Below are 22,663 nucleotides of genomic sequence, written 5' to 3' on the forward strand. Positions count from 1 at the left end.
ACACTGAGCGAAGTCTCAGTGGAAAACCTTAGAAGTAGATCTAGTTATAGAACTATTTTCCTGTGGAAGAAAAGTTCTTTGAATTGAGGTGCCCAGTTAACGCTACGGGAACACAATTCTGTGTGAAGGAGTCAATAAGGACTTTTGAACATTCTCCTGGAATCCCAGCTTGTGTAAAAAGTTATGTACTTACCATAATATTCCATGTGTGTTGTCCACTTTCAACTTTTCCTCACTGATGGATTTGGATCTGACCCTTGGATCCAACTTGGCCATTACTAAAGCTCGTGGTCACAAACTTTTCTCTTGGGCACCTCCCCTTTACCCAGAATGTAACTTACGCATGACCTCAGATTTTGTTTACTAACTATATGTATATACATTCAATATATATACAAAATAAGGAAAAAGAAACAAGACCCACAATATATATATATATATATATATATATATATATATATATATATATATATACACATATACATATATACTTCTCAGAAAGGAGTTGAAGCCATTGCAAGGTTATATTGAGTAAAAAGAATGTATAATCCAGGACATTTTGATATAAGCTCGTAAAAGCTAGGAACGCAACATTCAGATCAAATGACATGGATGCTCTAAGGGCTCCCACAGCTAAACTGAACAAAGGTATTAAGGATGTGAAGAGAACCTATGGCAGGAAGATCCAGGGTCACTTTAGTGACCAGAGGGGTACCAGATGACTATGGAAGGGCATACAAACCATCACTGACTACAAACCTGCATCAGCCTCATCTAATGACAGCACTGAATTTTTGAATCAACTGAACATCTTCTGCAGCAGGTTTGACGCAGATAACAAAATAATGGAAAATAAACTACCTGTTGACAAGGATGAAGCAGTGCTGAACCTGAACACAACGAATGTCATCAGAAGCTTGAATGGGTCAACCCGAGTAAAGCAGCTGGCCCAGAAAATATCATGTAGGGTACTACGGGAATGTGAGAAAGATCTGGCAACAGTATTCACGGACATCTTCAATGCTTTTCTGCAACTAGCCAGTGTACCAAAATACTTCAGGAAGATGACCATTATTCTCTTACCCAAGAAACCACAACCAACAACTTTAAATGACTACCAACCTGTGGCTTTAACCTCAAAAGTGATGAAATGTTTTGAGAGGCTGTTAAAGATCACATAGCCTCAAGCATAGGTTCATAGGTTAGTACTAAGCTAACTGCCCTTGCAAGCCATTTTAAGCCTAGCCAATTATCCCCTGTGAGACTCAAACCCTGCACCTTGTGTTTGTAAGGCAAACACCTTAACCATTAGGCCACCCTCCCAATACCAACAACTCTGGACACATTGCAGTTTGCATATAGGATGAACAGTAGTACAGCGGATGCCCTCTCCCTAGCAGTCCATGAAACTTTGACCCAATTGGAAGGCAAAAACTGCTACGCAAGACTACTATTAATAGACTTCATTTCTGCCTTCAATACTGTCATCCCTCAGAATCTGATAATGAAACTACAACAGTTGGGCATCAACTCCCACTTAAGTAATTGGATTCTAAGCTTTCTCATGGAAAGGCCTTAAAGGGTTTGTGTGGGTGACAACAGTTCCGAAAGCATAACACTGAATACAGGAGTACCACAGGGATGTGTCTTAAGTCCTCTGCTATTCACCTTGCTGACACATGACTGCTTGGCCAGACATGAGTCCAATAAAATATCAAATTCGCAGATGGCACCACAGTCATAGGTCTGGTCAGAGACAGAGAGGAGATGGCCTACAGGAACGAGATTGAATATTTTTTGAGCTGGTGTGACAACAACTTAGTGCTGAATATCAGGAAGACTAAGGAACTGCTTTTGGATTTCAGAAGGTCTCAAAAACCACACCAACCTCTAGAGATGAAAGGGATAACAGTGGTAAGGGTCAAGAGTACAAAGTTTCTGAGAGTATGTATCACTGAGGACCTGTAATGGTCAGTCCATGTATCTTACATGGTCAAAAAAGCTCAGCAATGCTTGCACTTCCTAAGGAAACTGAGGAAGCAAAACTATCGAAGACCATCCTCCAAACTTTTTACAGGGGTACCATCAAGAGCGTCTTTTCCACTAACATCACATTCTGCTATGGGAGCTGCAATACCACTGATCATAAGGATCATAGGCGAGTTATAAGGGCAGCAGAAAAAAACATTGGTTCCTCTCTTGCACCTCTGGAAGACCTACATGAATCACGCTGCATCAATAGAGCCAGGAAGATATCCAATTATCCTTCACATCCTGCAAATGGTATATTCTCCCACCTCTCCTCAGGTAGGAGAAACAGAAGTATGCACTGTAGAACTTCTAGAGAATAACAGTTTCTTTCCTCTCTCTCTATCAGACTTCTGAACTCTTGTGAAAAACCTAGAAGGCCTTTGGCTAACGAAGTTCACAGATGACTGCAATCTAGGAGCCATGGTCGAGTCCCAAAATGATGTGGACATCCTACAGAAGGGCCTCACTGAGACAGATGCCTGCTGTCAGAGCCATAGCCTCAAGCTCAATGCCAAAAAATGCATTACCATCCCCTTTGGTAAAAACTCTGTACCCATGAACTACTACATAGGCGGCAGTCTACTTAACGCCGAATGTGTGATAAGAGACCTTGGGACCCAGGTGGACAGTAGTCTCTCCTTTGATAATCACATCGCCACAGTAGTCAGGAAATCCTTCTACATGGCACACCTCATCACAAAAGGGTTCTCATCCAGGAAAAAAAGAGGTCATTGTTCCCCTCTACTCAACACTCATTAGACCCATTATAGAGTACAACGCTCCCTTTGGAATGTAGCTCACAAGACATCTGCAGCAGCTGGAAAGGCCACAGAAGTACCACACAAAGAGGATTACTGGCCTCAAACAGATGTCCTACAATGACCATCTCAAAAAAACTCCAGATTTACTCTGTAGCATATCACCTACTCCGAGGTGATCTCTGCCTAACATATAAAGCTATGTCAAACCCAGAGCTGTTGGACATGCTACACCTAAAGAAATCCCAATCCCTCCAAGCTACACATTTTAGGGACCTAAACCTTGTCACCAGAATAAACAGGACTTGCTGGAGGGATAGATTCCTGTCCCAGAGACTTCCCATACTCTGGAACAAACTACCCATCTATGTCAAGTAAAGTTCCTCATTAGCACGCTTCAAGAAAAATCTTGATGAGTGGATGGGAAATAGGAAATACACCTCGGGGATCACTTCTGTGGCTCTGCTCGACAGGGGCACAGGAAAATAACTTTCTTGGGTGGCGTAAGCCAGGGAACCTTGTTGGCTAGGCTTACTTAGGTCCTTGGGTCGATAGCCTAGTACCTACCTATGAGACTTGTCAATGCATTCTTCCCCTCCTACCACATAGTTATGCTATTTATCTGACTGTACAGATCCTTACATATCCAGGCTTTGTTGCACTATTAGTATTAAGCTTTTTCATGTGCAATAACAAACATATGTGTATATTTAACGTTGTTTCACACCTTACCACAGGACTCTATGAAGTGTGATATAAATCATACTGTGCAATATTTATGATGACCATTCCATATGCTGTTTAGTTCTTATGTTATAGCAATGTCATGCACATGTCACTCAATTCTATTTATATGCAAAATGTGCCTGCTCATTATATTATTATTTTATTCTATTTTTACTTTTATTATTTTCTTCTTCTTCTTCTCTGTATGTATGTTTTTGCACTGGGAACAAAGCATTGCAATTTTGTTCAGCTACACTGTGGTATAGTTCTGAATGACAATAAAGTTTTCCTTGACTTTTTGACTTTGACAGGGTAGGGAGTTGGAAGGTGGGTTGTGAAGAAAAGGTGGAAATGGGTAGGGAGTTGGAAGGTGGGTTGTGAAGAAAAGGTGGAAATGGACAACACACATGAAATGTAATGATAAGTACATAACTTCTTTATGTGATGTCAATGTTCACCTTATTCTCACTGATGGGACAGAGTCCCTAGCATCCTTTACCTTGGGTGGCTCATGGGAGAATATTCCTTAGGACCGTAAACCCAAATGGAGCTCTACCACTGGAAACCAAATCCAATTTGTAATGAGTAATGAAGGCATGGTGATTGGCCCCTGTGGCTGCCTTACAAATATTGTCCATTGAAACTATGGATTGAAAAGCAGAAGTAGTCATAGCTCTAGCAGAACAAACCTTAGCAGGCCTGGATAATTGTTTATTCTGTGAATGGTAAATATAAGGAATGCACTGAGAGAGTCATTTGGCTAAAGTCACCTTAGACACAGGAAAATCTTTTCTAGTGTCTGAAAAGGCTATAAATAGCTTATTAGTTTTCCTAAAAACCTTTGTTCTATGTAAACAGAAGTGTAACTGTCTGTGGACATCTAGTAAATGTAAAGAATACTCCCCTTTACTTTTTAAAATTAGGAAAGAAAACTGGTTATTCAATAGATTGATTCAATGTATTTTCTGAAACCACTTTGTGTAGAAAGGAAGGATTAGTATGGAGGGAGACTCTGTCCTTAGGAGATATCAAATAAGGTGGTTGAAAGAATACAGCTTGCAGTTCAGAAACTCTTCTAGCAGATGTCATAGCCACTAGGAAAAAGGTCTTCCAAAAAAGGAATTTCAGGTCACAGTGTGCTCAAATAGGGGAGAAATAATATGCCTTAAAATGAAATTTAAGTCACATGGAGGCAAATGGTCTTTGTATGATGGTTTTAAGAGATTGCTCCTCTCAAAAAGGCTTTGCAGAGTTTGTGAGAAATTAATGAAGATCTGTTTTCACCCAAATGGAAATTTGATATGGCTGCTAGTTGTACCTTAACTGTAGCTGTAGCTGTGCCTTTATTAAAAAGCTGTGCTAGGAAATCCAAAACTGTACGAATATGAGCAGTGAAGGGGTCTATACCAAGACTCAGCCCAACAAACAAAACATTTCTACTTACTGAGATAAATTTTACAGGTGGAGGGTTTGTGAGATGAAAGGATAATGTGTCAGACAGGGGAAGAGAGAAGGGGTTGCCTGGCTAAGACCGGAACTGGAGCAGCCAAGCTGTCAACTTGAGGTTGTGTAAAGTCAGATGAACCATTCCCATTGGGTGTGTCAGGAGATCTGGAACTAGGTCCAGAATCCAAGGTTCATCTAGAAGAAGAGGCCACAGGAAGGGAAAACAAATCTTTTGAGGCCAGTGGGGTGCAATTAGGATTATTGTCCTTATTATTCAATTGGCTTTCCATAGGAATGCTGGGATCAAAGGGGTAGGGGGAAAGGTATATAGAAGTCCCAGGGGCCAATCGTGGAGGATGGCATCCCTCTGGGACTCCCCTGGAGGAGGAATCAAAGCAAAATAGTTGCTGCACTTGTTGTTCACTAGGGAGGCAAAGAGGTCGTAGCAAGGCTGGCCCCATCGATGGAAAATAATCTCCGCAACTCTTTGATCGTGGGACCACTCATGAGGCATTAGCATAGTCCTTCTCAGTTTGTCTGCTATCACGTTGGACTTCCCTAGGATGTGCATTGCTATCAGAAAATGGTTGGATGAAAAAGCCTATTGCCAAATCTTGAGGGCTTCTTGACATAGGGGATAAGATCTGATTCCCCCCTGTTTGCTGATGTACCAGACTACTGACATATTGTCCAACTGAACTGCAATAGTCCCCTGAGGAAGAGAATCCTGAAATGCCTGCAATGTCAGAAGTGCTGCTCTCATCTCTAGGACATTTATATGCGGAATAGCCTCAGTGGGTACCAGGTGCCCTGGACTGTCTTTCCCAGATAATGCCCCCCCACTCTATCTGGGAAGCATCCGTGCTCACAGTGGCTTTGGGCTGTGGGGGAACAAACGGATGACCTTGAGTCACATGATTGGACTGAAACCACCAAAGAAGGTACTGCTTGCAAATGCTGGTGAGCGGCATGGGAAGCTCTAGGAAGGACCATTGTATGTATAAGCAGCCATTGAAGGATTCTAATATGGCAACATGCTAAGGGAATTAGGGCAATTTCTGCAGACATGGAACCAAGAGTCTGTAAAACTAGGAGAGTCAATATCAAGTTTCTGCATAATAATACTCTTGACTTGAGACCTGATTGTCATCACTCTTGAGAGTGGCTGCTTGGTTACCATCTGATTTGTATCCAGGATTGCACCTATAAACTCAAGGTTCTGTAGGGGTTCTAGGGAAAACTTCTTAAGATTTACCATGATACCCAAGAGTGCACAAACCTGTAGAATGTAGTCTCTTGCCCGAATAAGAAGATGCCTGGTTGGGGCAGTAATGAGCCAGTTGTCTAGACATGGAAACACCCGGAATCCTTGTTGTCTCAAATGAGCTGTTACTACTGCCATGCAATTGGTAAACACTCTGGTGGCTGTAGTGAGTCCAAAGGGCAGAGCTTGAAACTGAAGTGAATGACTCCCAACAAAAAGTGCAAGTGCCTTCTGGACTGCCTGTCTATTTTTATGTGCTAGTATGTAACCTGAAGGTGTACAGAGCACATCCAGTTGTCCTTTTCCGGGATGGGAAGAATGGACTGAACCATGACCATCCAAACCTTTGTCTTTTTTACTGACTTGTTGAGTTTGCTAAGATCCAGAAAATTATTTTATGAAAATTAGAAAATTATGTTTTGGTATGCTCATCAGTATAGGTCCCTACCCTGTGCTCAACACCCATAATTACCTTATCACTGTAAAATCTAAGCACTGTGCAGTAACACTTTTAAATGTAAGAACTGAGCCACCTTGAATCCCCTCTGCCTTTAGACACCACACCAAGCTTGCACTGCATAAGACATAACTGGTAAACTGGTCTGTAGACTTTACAGTTTTTTGCTTTGTGGAAAAGAGTTTTTGAAGGAAAAAAGAAGTTATGTCTTACCATAACGTTCCATCTGTATTGTTGATCCTCATTCAGTCATTACGCATGGGTATCAGTTCCGACCTCGGAACCCAGCCGGCCATTTTCCAAGCTCACGTCAGCTTCAAACTCTCGAGCTAAACTCTTACCCATAATCCCCCTCTCCCTGTTACCTCAGATTGAGTTTGCAAGTCAAAAGAAGGTAGAGGCTACCTCTGGTCAAATAACCTAAGAGAACCGGATGGTGAGATCCACTAGAAGCCACAGGAGGGGGAAGGAGGGAGGGTTGTAATGACTGAACGAGGATCAGCAATACAGATGGAACATTATGGTAAGACATAACTTCTTTATCTGATATTGTTAATCCTCGTTCATTCCTTACGCATGGGACAGAGTCCCCAGCTACCTCTATTCCTGGGATGCTCTCATGGAAGGACGTTCCTGAGCACCATAAAACCAAAAGATGCTCTTCCCCTGGAGGCCAAATCCAAGTTGTAATGATTGATGAAGGTATGAGGCGTAGCCCAAGTTGCAGCTGCACAGATGTCATGTAAAGCAGCTCTGGCATGGAAGGCAGCAGAAGTTGCCACCGACCTTGTTGAATGAGCTTTCATGGTAGTAGGCAACTAGATATTACATTGCGTATAAATGAAGGTCACACAGTCCTTCAACCATCTAGCTAATGTGACCTTAGCAACAGCAGATCCAAACCTAGGTCCAGAAAAGGCCAAAAATAACTGGTCAGATTTACGAAAGGACCTAGTCCTGTTTAAGTAAAAATGGATTTACCTGTGGATATCTTGGGTATGTAGGCAATACTCTCCTCTGTTTGAATAATTGGGAAAGAAAACTGGCAATTCAATGGTTTGATTAATGGACATTTCAGAGATCACTTTTGGCAGAAATGATGGATTAGTTCTCAGAGACACTCTCTCTCTATGAAGAATCAAGTATGAACTCTTGATACATAAAGCTTGAAGCTCAGAAATACGTCTGGCAGAAGTAATGGCGACCAAAAACAAGGATTTCCACGACAAATGCTTGAGGTCCCAAGAAGAGGCTGGTTTGAAGGGTGGCATTGTCAGAGCTTGTAGAACTAATGATAAATCCCATGGTTGAATAGGTTCTCTAAAAGGTGGCTTCAGAAAATTCACACCTTTTATGAAGGTCTTGCACAATTTGTGGGACATGAGAGGAATCTTGGATAACCTCATGGAAATTAGAAATTGCAGCCAAATGAACTCTAATGGTAGAGGCTGATAGACCCGATTGGAAAAGGTCGACCAGATAGTCTAGTATTATTGACATTGGTGCTAAGAAGGGATCTACTTGTTTATCTTTCAGCCAACAGGTAAATCTTTTCTACTTGCTCAGATAAGTAATTCTAGTGGAAGACTTATGAGATGCAATAAGAATGTCATGTACTGGTAAAGAAAGATCATTCTGCCTGGCAATCAAGGGAATTGGAGTAGCCAAGCTGTGAGCTTCAGACTGTTCAAGTTGGGATGAATCAGGTTCTGTGGATGTGAGATCAACGCCGGTGATGGATGGAGAATCCATGGTTGATCTAGTAGGTGAGCCCAAAGGAAGGAGAACCAAATCTGTCGAGGCCAATATGGTGCTATGAGGATCACCTTGCTCTTCAACTGACGGACTTTCTTCAGAAACTGGGGAATGAGGGGAAAGGGTGGGAATGCGTAAAGAAGACCCGAGGGCCAACCGTGGACTAGAGCATCCCTGGGTGACTGTCCCGGAGGGGGAATCTGGGCGAAGTAGTTGCTGCATTTGTAGTTGGTCAGGGATGCAGAGGTCACAGCAAGGACGGCCCCAGCGGTGGAAGATCTCTGCCGCTATCGAGGGATTCAGGGACCACTCGTGAGGTTGAAGAATGCACCTGCTGAGTCTGTCTGCTATCACGTTGCAACTCCCAGGAATGTGCGTTGTTAGAAGAAAACGGTTGGTAGCCATCATCCATTGCCATATCCTCTCGACAATAGGGGTAAGATTTGGTTACACCTTGCTTGTTGATGTACCAGACCACCGCCATGTTGTCTGATTGAATCACAATTGTCCCAGACGGCAGCAGGGGATGGAATGCTTGCAACGCCAGAAGCATCGCCCTCAGCTCTAGAACATTTATATGCAGATGGGCCTCCAGTTCGGACCAAGTGCCTTGGACTGTCTGTCCCTGACATAGCCCCCCCCACCCTTGGGTTGCTGGGGGGAGAAGGGGCGAGACCATTGTGACAGACTGTGTGTCATCCACCAATTTAAATCCTGTTTGCACCTGTGGGTTACTCGAATCATGGCTGAAAGAGGATGCTGAAAGGGATACCACTGGGTGAGCAGTAGCCATTGTAGAAGCCTCATGTGAAACCTGGCCAGGGGGACAATGGTGATAGAGGCTGCCATGGAACCCAACAGCTGTAGAACCGAGTGAGCCGTGGATTTCTCCCCTGAAAGGATTGGAATCAGTTGTTGCTTTATCCTTAAAATTCTGTGCTCTGGAATGGCAGCTTTGCAGTTCTTTGTGTCCAAGATAACCCCTATGAATTCTGTCGACTGAGATGGGGTGAGATTGGATTTTTGCCAGTTTATGGTTATGCCTAGCCTTTGTGCAGCGAGGAGAGAGTATGCCAGGGCTTCTTCCAGTAGATGTCTGGTGGGGGCGGAAATGAGCCAGTCGTCTAGGTATGGAAACACCTGGAATCCTTGAAGTCGCAAGTGAGCTGTGATGACTGCCATGCACTCTGTGAACACTCTGGGGGCTGTAGAGAGTCCAAAGGGCAGTACTCTGAACTGGTAGTGGCTGGCTCCCGCACGGAAGCGCAGAAATCTTCTTGATGGCCTGTCCACTTTTATGTGGTAGTACGCATCTTGAAGATCTATCGAGCACATCCAATCATCTTTTTCCAAAAGCGGGAGGATAGACTGTATTGTGACAATCTGGAATTTTTGTACTCTCACAAACTTGTTCAATACACTGAGATCCAAAACTGGTCTCCAGTCCCCGGTTTTCTTTGGCACCAAAAATAGTCTTGAGTAGAATCCGGATCCTATCTGGTCTGGAGGGACTATTTGGGTGACTCTCTTTCTTAGCAGCTTTTCTATCTCTAGTGCTGCTTCTTCCCTTTGACTGGGTGGAACGTCGGGAAGGTTTTTTGAAGGGACAGGAGAAATATCAAAGGGGATATGATAACCTCTGGTTATAATCCTTTGTACCCAAGAATCGATGGTGATGGCTAGCCAGGCAGAAGGGTACAAGGAGAAACGACCCCCAACCACCTCTAGAGGAAAGGGGTTGGGCCGCTCTTCAGGATCGCTAGTAGGGTTGGCCAGGGAAAGAGTCCCTGGAACCCTGGTTAAGCAGACCCCCTCTGCCCCAAAAGGAGCGTCTTTCCTGTGAGTTTCCCCCTCTGCCTCTGGGGGAGAACTTGGCCTGTGTGTCACGGAAAGGACCCTGAGATTTCTTGAACCATATCTTCCCACTCTTTTGGTTTTGGGGGAAAGCACGTTGAGGGGAAAAATAACGGACACCTACGGCAGAAAAGGTCTTACCGTCCTGTTCACATCTGGCCAGTGTGCTTTTAACTTTGGGTCCAAACAACAAAGAGGCCTCAATGGGAGTGTTAGGAAAGGAAGCCTTAAAGGGTTCTGCGAAATTGCACAAGCACATTCAGGTGTGTCGTCTCAAGACCGCAGATGAACCCGCTGCTCTAGCTGCTCCTTCTGATGTGTGAGATATCAGTCGCATAGAGGAGTTAGATATTGATTCAATGGTGGCCAGTTAAGAAGCCACTGTCACGGACCTCATCAGACACGGCACCAGACAAGGATTCAGAGAGCTCAGAAATCATATCCCTTTGAAGCCTGTTAAAGTGTGCCATATAATTCAGGGACCTGATAGTAAAGGTCGCTGATGCAAAGGTACGCTTCACTATCCTGTCCAGGGCCCGGGACTCTGTTAGGCATATGGACAGTCTGGCTTTTCTTCTTCTGCCAGATCCTTTTTTGTTGCAGCTGCCACCACCAAAGCATCCACAGGAAGACCTTTTGACCAATGGGGATCTGTAGCAGGAGGGGACAAAATGTTATCTGGCCTCCGGGGAATAGCTTCAACGGTGTCAGGAGCCTTCCAAGCATGCTGCACGATAAGCCGGACAAGTTCATCAGCAGGTGGAGTAACCCAGGAGGTAGGGGGCCAGGCGCAAAAGGCCTGCAGGAACACAGATTCCTCAGAGGTCGGATTAGAGGACTGCCAGTCACCTCTCTATTTCAGGATTTCGAGGATATCACCAAAGGATACCTCAAAGGGTGACCAAGGGGATCCTTCCCCCTCATTAAAATCTGTGTCTTCAGTGAGGGACTCCTCTGTGGAGTCCATGTGCTTCCTCTTCTCTTACACAAACTTTTCCGGTGGACTTCCTCAGCAGGAGAAGCTGGGGAAGACAGCGGAAAAGGGGTTTCCTGTGGGAATATGTCCAGAGGCCCTTGCACCCGGTGTCCACTCGGTGCGACTTGTGAAACCAGTGTACCAGAGGAGGGCGGAGGGATAGACAGTCCAGTATCACCAGCAGCAGCAAAAGCCTTCTCCATCAGTTGGCAGGCTGGTCCACCTGAAGAAGAGTGAATGTCCAGGACAGGGGTCACCCCTCCCCTAAGTGGCTCAGCCTGCCAACCTGGAGTCCCCGGATGGCTGTGGAGCAGCAAATCACAACTGACATTCTGGGTCATAGCAAAACTTTCCTGCCATGAGGGCAACTGCAGTTCCTTAGTGAGATCCATAAAGGGAACCGCAGAAGGGGACGACTGTGCTATATCCATGGACTTCAAAGGCAATGAAGGAGGAGAATAAGAAGGGGTCTTTGGAGATGGGTGATCACCTCCCAAGGAAAGATAGTTCCTGGGGGGTAGGATACCTCTGGCCAAGAGCACCTGATCCATAAAACGCAACACAACGTGTTCGGAAAGGCTTCTAGTGGACCTCACTGAGACTGATGGAGAAACAGGCCTGTCCACAGAAGAGGCAAACTCAGTGCCCATCTCACCAGTCCACACAGAGAACAATGGTGCCGAGAGAGACTGGACTATGGGTGTCTGCACCGAAGAAGTCATTGGTGCCAAGGGCACAGTCTGCACCAACACAGAGATCGGTGCTGAAGTGGTTGTCGGTACCGAAGGTGGAACCAACAAAACTGGAGTCAACAATAAAGGCGTCGGTTCCGAGTAAGATGTCAGAGCTGACGTGGTCAAGGTCTGCACTGACTGAGCGGTCGGTGCCGATACAGTGGTAATAGTCTGAACCGAGGAGCCCCTCAATGCAGATATAGTGAAGGCTGCAGGAGAAGACGGAGCCGAGATCACTAATGGAGCCGAAGGTCTAGGCACTGAAAGCACTGGGGCTGACTGAGTGAGCTCCAGAGCTGAAACTTTAGCCTTTTTAGGTTTTGGTTGGCGGGAGTCCCCAACTGGGGACGAAGGCAAAGACTTAGCCTTGGTAGGAACATCCAAGATTTTCTTATGGGCTCTAGGAGGGGTTGAGGCCTCCGACCCAGAAATAGCCTCTGAAAAGGGAGATTTAAGAAGTCCCTTCAGCAACAACTTGTTTTTCCTTTCCAACAGAGTTCTATTTGAAAAATTGTCACACATAGTACAGGGTCGGTCAACAGATAAGTGGGACGCCCCCAAACAATAAATGCACAAAGAGTGTGCATCAGATGTTGGTAGTTTCTGTCCACAATCAGAACACCATTTAAACCCTGGACTGCCTTTCTTATCTGCCATGATAGTAAAAGTAGATAGTAGAAAAGGGTACCAGCAATGGTACAAAAGAATACCCGAAGGTATGAAAAAAAAAGGGAAGATTACCAATGATGGTAAGGGGAGAAGAAAACTCAAGAAAGTATGGTCACTAGGAGACAATGAAATAGAAACTTTTCTGACAGAAAAAGTAATACAAATGACCATTTGACAACAAATAACTATACTTCGCTCAAGAGAAGCAGCTTGACATGACCGAATGGCAACGCGGAAAACGAAATCTGAGGTAACAGGGAGAAGGGGATTATGGGTAAGAGTTTAGCTCGAGAGTTTGAAGCTGACGCGAGCTTGGAAAATGGCCGGCTCAGTTCCGAGGTTGGAACCGATACCCATGCATAAGGAATGAACGAGGATTAACGATATAAGATTAGGGACTTTACCAGATGATATGAAGGGATTATACACAAGTGAGTGGTTCTGCAATGACTGGAGATGCCATCTTCAATAAAGAAGAGTGTAGCTTGTTAAATTTAGCCACAGAGTGTGTGAAGTTGTAGCAATATTTTTAGTTTCCTTGATTGTTATTTGTCGAAAGAAGTTTGGGCTGTAATAAGCAAATGGGTATAGTCTGAGGAATTTTCATAGGATCTTACTACACTATTGGGCCTGATCAAAAGTTGGAACTCCCCTACTCTAAGAAACAGAGTAAAGACCAATTCTTTTAAATTACAGAAAACAGAATACCTAAAAGATACCTGGCTCTGTACAAGCACAGCTTCTGGATGATAAATATCCTACCCCTTACTTTCTCCTGTTGTTTCCAAACACTATACCCTTAGTTATTGGTCCAAAATCTCCTCCTTGTTCTCTGTCTCTCTATCTTCTCCCTTCTACCTATCCTAAAAAAAAGTATTTCTCACCTCTTAATACTAATCCTCTATACCTCCTTTTCTCTCCTTCTACTAAGTTCTTTTCCAAATATGTTTAATGGTTTATTAGATGCTGCCACTATTAATTAATGATACTCTGTTTAAATGTTGTATATCTGTTAATTACTTGTATACCTCTGTTTAATATATTCCGTATGTAATTTTTTTCTTGGAGCTTTTCCCCCAGAAAGTTTCATAGCTCATTACACAATGCTGCTATTACTTAATGATACTCTGTTTAATGGTGCATACTCGCTTATTACTTGTCTACCTCTGTTTACTATGTTCTTTACGTAATGTTGGAATTCTTCTGGAGCTTTTCTCCCAGGGCCTCTGCTGAAGAGATGTAGCTTTCGGCCCAGTAGGACTATACCGGTAAACAAATACAACAAATAAATAAATATCCTTTACTACTTTTCGACATTTGCTGCAACTATGTCTTTCTAAAAATATCCTTAAGGTGTAAAAAAAAAAAAAAAAAAAAAAAAAAGAATAAAAGCATGTTGTTTTGTACCGATTCACTAGAGAGAAGTTACATGCCCCAGGCAGGTTTACCTGTAACTCAGAAGGAGTCATTTATGTAAGTATGAGTTTGTCATGCAAAGCCTTTTATATAAGCAAAACTAAAGGGAAATTTGTGGCCAGGATTCAAGAACTTATTAAATACTATTATAATTAATATTCAAGTTAATACACTTTACAAACAAGTGAGTTTAACACTTTTAATATATTTTTATTTTATGTACTAGATTGTGTAGAAAGGAACTTAAGAGGAGGTGAGTCTAGCAGATGTTTGAAAAAGAAAAAAATATTATGATAAATTAGTTTAGATACAGTGACCCCTCCTGGTTTGAATGAAGCAATGAATATTAAGTGCTTGCTGAAAATGAAAAAAAATTAAATCATTTTTATTGGTTCACAGTTTGAGATTGGTGGGATTTGGTGGGATATGGTTAACAGTTAAGTGATTGTGTTAGTCAAGGTTTTTGTTCTGAAGAATTCTGTATTACAATAAAAGCAAAAGTTGTTGTTGTTGTTGTTGTGTCTTGTTGGCTTTTCCCAGTTAGGGGTCGCCACAGCGGAACTCCGGTCCGCTAATGATTGGCAGTTGATTTTTACGTGCTGAGTTGCCAGCCCTAACACACAACCTTCAACGAAGGTACGCCCATTCACGTACGTCTCCACGCAGAAGACGCTCTAGCTGAGAGTCGAACTGGTCAGCGTCTTACTGTGAGGCAACAACAATACAAGCAAAAGTGCTTAACCTTATTCTGGTAGTCTTGCGGTTCCACTGTGCCTTCCATTCCGGGGATTCCATTAGGACATTATTTTTTATGTTTTTTGTTTTTTACATTCTAGAATGGTATGGTTGGATCTGTGTTGGATCATTCTGATGAATACCAGGTCCAATATTTTTGAGCCCCTCATTGGGATTCTGACTAGTTGGTCTAAGGATGTGCCATTACTGAAGACAGAATCTTAGCTCATACTTTTGTGGCGGCTTAGGTTTCCCAGTTAATGGAGGAATAGTTGAAATAATCCAAGAGTATAGTGTTGAGTTTGACAGTGAGGGATGTCAATTTGTTTAGATGTGGTACAGGGTGTTTGTCATGAGAAGGGTACAAAGGAATTCAGGGTCAAGATCCTGCATTAAGAGTCTGGAGGTACACCTCCAGCCGTGCTATCAAATTTGTGTGGGTACTTCAGATGTTCAGACTCATAGGACGTTACTAGGCTATTGGCACTGAGGCCCTTATAAGCCTAGCTAAGAGTTTAGCCCATGTTTAGCCAAGTCAGCACCCGATGCCCTGGGCAAGCAGAAATACAGGTGGAATCCCAGGGATGTATTTTCCGTTTCCCATTCAGTTATCCGGGTTGCGCTTAAAAAGGGATAATGAAGTACTCTGCTTGATGTGGAGAGAGAGTCTATTCCACAGACGGAGGAGTCTCTGAGACACAAATCTGTCCTGCCAACAACTCCTATTGATGATGTCACAAACCATGTTTCAGTAGCTACTCATGTATCTATATTTTTAAGGGTTGGCAATGCCTATAAGGAGTATAACTAACTGTCTGTTAAGGTTTCTATTATGATTTTGTTATGGTTGGCTATATAGGTACGCTTAATTTGAGAATATGGGGAAAGAAAAAGGTTTTTGCCAATATATGATAGTCATGAGGGCAAAGATGCAGGCCATGCCTAGGAAAGCAGACAGGGTTTGAAAAGCTACTTGGAGAACAGAAATTTCCAAGTCTATTCAAACAATACCTTCTCACAGGTAGGTACACAATGTTGTGGATTACTCCAAGAGTGTGTTCTACACCCTCTTCTCTTCTCCCACTTTATTAATGACTTAACCCATGACCTCCCCACCCCCAACATAGTTACCCATGCTAATCATATGCTACTCATTGACTCTAGCAAACCCACCATGGATCCTCAAAACAAGGTGTAAACACATTTAACTGTACTCTACAGTTGGACACACAATAATATACTTTTGATAAAACTAAATAAATATTTCCTTTCTGGATCATTATCTTGGTGTGGTGAGGGGGCTTGTATAGCTCAGTGAAGCCATGAACTATATGATGTAGGCCATCCAAGATGGGCAGGTATCAGACAAAATATGATCCAGTGGAAAAGGTAATGGCAAGCCATTCCAATATTTTTTTTGCCAAGAAAACCACCAGAAACACATTGAAATGACACTGGACAATAAGACTATCAGGTCTGAAGGTATCCACCATACTACCGGGGAAGAACAGAGGACAAATACGAATAGCTCTAGAATAAGTCACACAAATAGATTAAAGCCAGAAGAAAGCCCATCTGTTGAAGTGCTTAGAGATGAAAGAAAAGTCTAATGCTGCAAATAATTATACAATATTGGAACCTGGAATGTAAGAACTATGAACCAAGGTCATTTTTGGTAAGAGCTGAAATACCCTGAATAATTAATAAACATTGGCATCACCGGAAGTAGTGAATTAAAATAAACTGGAATGGGACATTTTACATCAGATTTTCTACTATAGACAAGAATAATGCGGAAGCAATGGGGTAGCCATCATAGTTATCAAAAGGGTATCAAAACCACTACTTGTTTACAATCCAAAAAATGAAAAATTACCTCAATCAGACCAGAAAGCAACATACGCTACAACTACTGATGCTGAAGAGGAGGAGGTTGACTAGTTTTATGAGGATCTGAAGCACCTTTTGGAAATAACATTAAAAAGATATTACATTCATCATACTTCAATGAAATGCTAATATTAGTAGTCAAAGCACAATTGGAATAATGAGCAGGTTTGGCTTGGATTATAAAATGAAGCAGGACATTGACCAGTATCTGCCAGGACAGTTCATTTGTCATAGCAGACAAAGAGACGACTTTACTGGTGGCTATTACCAGATGGTCAGCACTGAATTCAGACTGAATATATCTTTGTGGTCAGAGATGGAAAAGAAGTACAGTCTTCAAAAACAAGATCTGGAGCTGACTGTGGCTCTGACCATCTCCTTTTCATAAAGTTTAGAATTGAATTAAACAAGAAAAGTGTCCTGGTGACCAAGATATAAGCGCAATGACATTCCAGATGAATACGTGTTGGAGGAGAAGACTAGATTTAAGGGATAAGACCTAGTGAAAAGAGTAGCTGAAGAATTATGGACAGAAGTTTGGGATATTGTCCAGGACGTGTCAACAAAAAATATTCTAAAAAGAAAGAATATTAAGACAAAACTTGAAGGCTTTAGAAGTGGCTTGGGAAAGATGTATGTCAAACTGAATGCAGAGTTTCAGAGAAGTGCAAGAAGAGACTTGGAGGCATGTTTAAATGAGGAGAGCAAAGAAGTTGAAAAGAAAATAGAATGAAAAAGGGAAGACATCTGTTCAAGATCTGTGATATTAGTGGAAATCTCCAGGTAAAAATGGACATGATAGAAGACAAACATGGGAGGTACATAACAAAAACAGAAGATATTAAGAAAAAGTGTCAGGAATATACAGAACTATGCAAGAAGGACCCAAACATTACTGACATATATTATGGTGTGTGAAGTTAAATGGGCTAAAGTAAGCCTTGCTAACAATAAGGCTGCAAGAAGTGATAGAATTCTAGCTAAATTTTTTACAAGCCCGCAAAATGATGCTGCTACAGCGAAGCAAGGAATTTGCCAGCACATTTGGTTAAAAGGACAGTGGCCTTAGGATTGTGTAAGATATGATATAATTTAAATGTACAAAATACAGTATTCTATTTACATAAGTCTAGAAATGCAGCCATATTTATTTATTTATTGACATTTGGTGATCAAGAAAGTCCGACTGGGTCAGAAACCCATTTTCAGCAAAGACCCGGGGAGAAAAACTCCCCAAACTATACATTTAAAAGTTACAGCAAAGCTGTACATGAGCAAGTAGAACATTTTGTACATAAACAAGTAGTTTTTCATTTATAATTAGCAATAATACATTGTGGTTACATTGACACAGGATTGGTGATACAGTGCAACAGAATTGGTTATGCAATAATACTGTGACAGAGCTGAAAGATGAGATCTGTAAGGTGATATTTGTTGATAAATGGTGAGATGAGAAAGTAATAACTGAGATCTTTAAGGTTACAGTTGTCAATAAATGGTGAGATGAGATAATAGTAACATTTTATGCTGCTAGAAATAGTTGACATGTCGTCAATGGTTATACCCGAAAGCTTATAATTTTTTTTTTACAATTTCTCTCGCTGTATTGTTCTGTGAATATATTTCAAAATCATTTGGGGTGTGAAAAGTAGGTGTTTCGTTTTGTTGGGGTTGAGTAGTAATTCTGCAGTGTTGAGCCAAGATTCAATAGAGGCAAAGTTATTTTGGATTATTTATAGAAGGTCTTGTGTGCTGTTTGAGGAGAAGATGATGGTAGAACCACTGGCATATTGGATAATGGAGCTTTGAAGGGAGGCAGTATGTAAATTATTAATGAACATATTAAAGAGGAGGGGTCCTAGAATGGACCCTTGTGGGACTCCTGCTTTGTTAGTCTGGTACTTAGAGAGACAATCTTGCCATTTTACACATTGCTGTCTATTGGTTAGATAGTGAATCACAGTAGGGAGGTTTATGAACAACCTATAGAGGTACGTTGCTGTAGAAGTTTGTGGTGTGAGATGTGTCAAAGGCTTTTGATAGATCTATAAGTATTACAGAGGTAATTTGCCCAGAGTCTCAAGCTTTAACTATATCCATAAAGGAGAGAAGAGCAGTTGTTGTGCTATGAGAAGGTCTAAATCCGTGTTGGGTGGGTGCAAGAAGATTGTTATGGATGAGGTGTTTTAGTAGTTGCACGTGTATACATTTTTCAAGCAGTTTAGATAGAGGAGAAAGGATAGAGATGGGTCAGTAGTTAGTTCATTAGATTTTCCACCTTTGTGCAGTGGGGTTATGATGGATCTTTTCCAAAGGATGGGTATATAGGACTCTGAGATTGATCGACTGATAACAATGTTGTCAGGATAAGTAATTGCATCTGCAGCTATTTTTAGATATTCTGAAGGTAGAATGTCAGAGGAAGTGGAGCCAAGTTTTAGCTTGAGAAGGAGTTTATGTATTAATTTAGTAGGTACGCGTTGTAGAGAGAAAAGTAGAGTGTGAGTGCTTGATGTGGAAGTGTTTTGGTGGGAGAGGGATGCAGTCGTGTTGTTTTTGCTAGATGTAGTAGTGGTAGATGGAGTGAGATTGTCTGTGCAGTTAGAAAGTGGGGCCTGTTAATAATTTAGGAATGCTATCAATAAAGTGGATATTAAACATGTCAGGTATCTGGGCTGGTGTTTTGCCTGTGCCTGGATATGGGTTTTGTTTTGAACCTGGGTTAAGAAGAATTGAGATGGTTTTCCAGAAAGCTCTTGGGTTGTTTTTGTGGTCAGTTAATTGTTGTGAGAAATATATATATATATATATATATATTTTAATCAGCATTTACTAGTTACTTTGCATTGTTTTGTAATTGCTTATAGTTTTGAGGAGTGGCTACATTTTTGTTTTTTTGCCAATCTTTCCAGGTTGTATCTCTGGTATGTAGTATTTGCTTTGTGGACTTGGCTGGCCAAGGTGTGCGGTTCATTTTTGTTCTTTGAGGGGCCAAGTTATTAAGTATGTTTAGAAATAATTTGTTAAAGTGGATGACTGCGTTATCTAGAGGTACAACTTAATATGGACCAATTAAGTGATTTTAATGTGCTGTTAAAGATTTGTGGATTAAAGTTTAATTTTATCGATGTTTTGTATATATGGGAATTAGGTGTATGTGGGGTAATCCTATTAACAAATGCGGGCAAGCGGTCACTTAAGATATTAGGAAATGTACCAGGATTACAGAATTTATGGGGATTGGAAACCAGGATCCAGCCTAGGGTAGATCCTGGGTTACTGTTGTTTTGCATTCTAGTGGGAGTGTTGATGAGTTGTGTAAATTTATAAAGGTTGATACTATTTGCTGGAGAGTCAGTGTTTAGGTTTTGCCAATTGATATTAAAGTCACCTATTATTACTGTCTCATTGGAAGTGTTTTCTGATATCCAGGAAAGAATGTCTTCTAGTATGGGGGTGTTTTGGCCAGGGGGGTATGTACACTACTGCAATGCATAGTTGTTTGGTTTTGTTTATTTGTAGAGATGCAATAAGGATTTCAGCAGTACCAAATTTGGGAATTGGTTTGATGAAAGCTAAAATTGTGTATATACTAAGATATCAGAAAAAAACAAAAGCCAAAAAATCCATGCTACAGCAAGGCAGGCACCCAGCAGTAAAAGCTCCAAAGAACAGTGTAAAATTATTTATTGAACATGAGCACTTTTACAATGAACAATATTGCTTCATCAGACAAAAAACAGCAGTGAATCCTTATATATACAATCAAGCTAAAAGCAATTATCCAATCATACTTGACAAAACTCCCTCCAAAACACTCCCATGTTAAAAATTTTCCTGCTCACTTAAAAATTAAGACAACAGCACTCAGTATTCTGTTGAATTGTAGTGCATATCATTTCAACTTCCTAGACTTCAAAACAGGTCTCATAGGGACGGAATCCATAGACCGGCTGTGCCCCAAGTCTCAATATCCACTGTAAGTCAACACTTTCTGTCCGGTTAATAAAATCCCTCAATCTATCACTCTCAACCAAAGCATGCAGAACCTGAAAGAGAAAAACATGTTCAGCTCCTGCTTGCAAGGTATGCTTAGCCAAAGAACTGTAGTCAAGACCTTTCCTAGTGCAATAAGTGTGGTCCCTAATGCATTCTTTTAGACCGTGATTAGTTTTACCTACATAGAATTTAAAACAGACCTTACAGTGCACTACGTATATGACATTCTTAGTAAGAATTGATATTTGTGTATCCTCAACAATTGCCTTGCTACTTTATTGTGAGCTAGTATTTTGTCAGCTTTGAAAATTAACCCTTGGGCTCAACTTATGTCTTCCTTGACAGAAAAATAGGACTGACTTTTTTCTTTTCTTGTTAACCTTTTAATCAGATTGTGGTCTGAACAAAATTATGAAAATTATCTAAAATGCATCATAGATCATTTATAAACCTATGGCTTCTAGGGACCCCAACTTAACTGAGTTATTTCCTAAATGGTTATTACAATGCTGTCTTGGTTAGGAAAGGTGAGCTGAAAGGATGCAAGGAAGTTGAACTGCATCACTGAATTTCTTTCCTTAATCATAATTTCTGCTCAAGCTGTCATTGGATGAAAAGGTTGTATAAAAAGAAAAGAAAATGCACTTCAGAGCATTACAGAAAGTCATGGCTTCTTGAAAAGGCTGGTAAGTAAGACAAAATGTGAGAAAAAGGAAAAAAAATAATGTGCATGGTGTGGGGAACCTGACAAGCATAGATCAAGAAGTTGGAATTGATTTATTTAGGGAATATTTGACTGGTTATACTGACTTTGACAATGTTAAGATCAACACGTTGTGTGCCTTGATGAAAATGATTTTGGAAAGTAATTTTCTAAGCTTGAAACTAGTATTTTTCAGCAAATCTCTGGTGTGGCCATGGGTTCTAGAGTGGCTCCCTCTTTTAGCAATCTAGTTATGCTATGTGGGAGATTAAATTTCTTGTGACACATCCTTTGGCTAAGAAAATTTTATTTTACAGGCGTTACATTGATGGTTTTTTTTTTTTTTTTTGCAAGGGAACCTTGACAGTTTCCAGCAAGACCTAAATTGTTCAAACCAGTTTTTTGAACTTTACCCTGGGAGGGTTTGGGAAAACAATAGACTTCCTGAATATTAATTTAGAACTACTTGATGACAGTTTTAGTTTCAGTAGTGGTATCCACAAGAAGTCTACCTTTGTCAAATAGTACCTGCACAGGGACAGTCTTCACCCCCAACATATGAAAAGAGGGGTTGTGAAGGGACAACTTATAAGGTGGAGTTGTTTGACCAGTGAAGATTCTGTTTTTGAAGGGGAGGTTAACAAACCGCCTGGATTATTTTACAGCCAGGGATATGATTTGTTTTGGTTACGTAAGATTGTTGCTAAAGTTATAACTCTCAGACAGTTTAGCTAGCCCCATTTTGAGAGACAATGTCAGTGTAGCAAGTAGGGTGAATCAAAACAAGATGTTTGAGCTTGCCTTCCCATTGCCTATTTCAGATGGAATGGACATTATTAGGCATGTTATTAAGGAAAATTGGAAGGTGCTGCTTGGACATTCTGAATTGGTGAAAGTCCTGGGTAATGAACCTTTGTTAACTTATAAAAAGGTATGTAACATAAGAAGTATACTTAAAAGTACTTCTAAGACATCACACAAAGGGGTAAATGACCCTGTTGGGACTTCTGCTTGTGGTCATAGCAGGCAATGTAGATACATAGCCAATTCAGGTTCTGTTGAGTTGAAACATTTCAAGAAAGTTATTTGGGCAAAGGACAGGTTTACATGTGATTCTGTGGGCATTGTTTATCTCACAGTATGTAATTCTTGTACCAGTTTTTATGTTGGCAAGACCATCAGGTCACCAAGTAGAAGGATTTATGAACATGTGTTGGCAGTGAGAAACGGACAGGAATAATGCACTG

The sequence above is a fragment of the Protopterus annectens genome, chromosome 4.part1, assembly GCF_019279795.1.
Source record: "Protopterus annectens isolate FY-2018-M chromosome 4.part1, PAN1.0, whole genome shotgun sequence".
Lineage (NCBI taxonomy): Eukaryota > Metazoa > Chordata > Ceratodontiformes > Protopteridae > Protopterus > Protopterus annectens.